The sequence below is a fragment of the Manacus vitellinus genome, unplaced genomic scaffold, assembly GCF_001715985.3.
Source record: "Manacus vitellinus isolate BGI_N305 unplaced genomic scaffold, ASM171598v3 ctg7180002428886_pilon, whole genome shotgun sequence".
NCBI classification, from domain to species: Eukaryota; Metazoa; Chordata; class Aves; order Passeriformes; family Pipridae; genus Manacus; species Manacus vitellinus.
The window spans coordinates 5,475-7,369 of record NW_021937871.1 but is presented as its reverse complement, the minus strand read 5'-3'; the positions used below and the strand labels follow the sequence as shown (position 1 = coordinate 7,369).

The following is a 1,895-nucleotide window of genomic DNA, read 5'->3' as shown; positions in this document are numbered from 1 at the left end:
ACTCCAGGTTTATATATTCTCCAGTTCAGGCAGGAATGGTCAGTCGTTCCCTCAGAGCGGGGAATTCCATAAAAGGATGCTTAGTTCTTCCCTCAGAGTGGGGAATTCCATAAAAGGATATGAGGATTCTCAGAGCAGGGAATTCCATAAAAGGGTATGAGGACAGGGACACCCCCCCACCTCGCAGGCCCCCTCCCCCGACAACAGTTCCTGGGAAAATGGCATGGAAGGCCATAGAATACACACTTTTGGGCTACACCCATCCAGTGAGGAATCGGTCCCAGCTGTTCTAACTAGGACACTGTGTCCGTCATCGCTGCCATCATCATCATCATCGGCCTCGTGGCAGTCGGTGTCTGGAAGCTCCGATCCGGTAACTCCCGGGATGGGGGTCGGCAAGGGGCACGGATCCGCCCGGCAGCATTCCGGGGATCCTGTGCCACGGGTGCTGATCCCACTTTCTTTCCATAGGGAAGAGGGAGGGGAATGGATACGACCCCGCGCCCACCAGTGAGTCCCAGCAGCGTGTGTGGATCCAGATCCTCTGTGCAGGGATCCCAGGATGGATGCCGGGATTCCAGAGGGGAATGGGGGCCTAATGGCTGGAGTGGGATTGGAAGGGGATTCCAGCTCAGGGCAGGATTCCAGAGTGGGATCAGGTGGAATTGTGGACTGGGATCAGGGCTGGATTCTGGACTGGGATTGGCGTGGGATGGATGGAGTGGGATTGGGGTGGGATGGACAGAGCAGGATCAGGTGGGATTCCGGAGCAGTTCCTGCTCTCCCTGGGCTCCACAACCAGCTCCATCCCATGGGATGGGAACAGGGACATGGTGACTCCTTTCCCCACTCTCATCCCGGCAGGAATCACGGCCTGAGCGATCCTGGAGCTGGATCCGCCCCTTCCCTCTCCCTGCAGAAAGGCAGGAGCTGCTGGCAAAGCTCATCCCGCTGCTCCCACCCACCCCGGCCCCCCTGCGGCTCTTCCCCATGGATCAACTTCCTGCTTTTTCCTGTGTGAAACCCAGGACCACAATTATTCCTGAGGCTTTAATTTGGGTGTGAAAATCTCCTGCTTTGGGCAAGAAATCCTGGCTCTCTCCTCCGGCATCCGGCAGTTCCTCTGTGGGAACCAGGAATGGGAATGGAGACAATGAGGACAGGGATGGGTACACTGGGGACAGGCTGGGGCCACCAGGATTTGGAATGGGGACATTGGGACTGGGATGGGGACATTGGGGACAGGGATGGGGACACTGGGAGTAGGTTGCAGACATCAGGAATGGAAATGGGAACACCAGGAGACAATGGGGAATGGGGACACCAGGAGCAGGATGGGATGACCAGGAGAAGGTTGGGGACACTGGAACAGGCTGGGGTCATCAGGAATGGGATGGAGACACCAGGAATAGCAATGGAGACATTGGGAGAAGGTTGGGGACAGCAGGAACTGGGAATGGGGACACACGGAAATGGGAATGCGGAAAACAGAGCTGGGATGGGAACATCAGGAATGGGAATGGGGACACCAGGAATGGGAATGGGGAAAACAGAACTGGGTTGGGAACTCTAGGAATGGGAATGGGGACACCAGGAATGGGAATGGGGACACCAGGAATGGGAATGGGGACCTGGAGGACCACGCTGGGGACACTGGGAGCAGCCTGGGGACAGCAGCAACTGGGATGGCAACACCAGGAAAGGGAACGGGGACATCAGCAGCAGGTTGGAGACACCAGGGACTGGGAATGGGGACATCAGGAATGGGATGGGAACACTGGGAATGGGAACACCGGGAATGGGAACACCAGGAATGGAGTGGGAACATGAGGGACCAGGATGGGGACACTGGGGACTGATGGAGAGGAGCAGAGACCCCAGACTCACCTAAACCC

The 1,895-nt window shown here is 57.3% G+C and overlaps 1 long non-coding RNA gene across 1 annotated transcript; it reads left to right on the top strand.

The window, feature by feature from the left end:
- Window positions 1–301: 301 nt before the first annotated feature.
- LOC115307994 lies at window positions 302–997 on the top strand. Its single transcript, XR_003916348.1, has 3 exons — window positions 302–373; window positions 472–510; window positions 865–997. It is a non-coding gene; the product is annotated as an uncharacterized LOC115307994 (long non-coding RNA).
- Window positions 998–1,895: the final 898 nt, after the last annotated feature.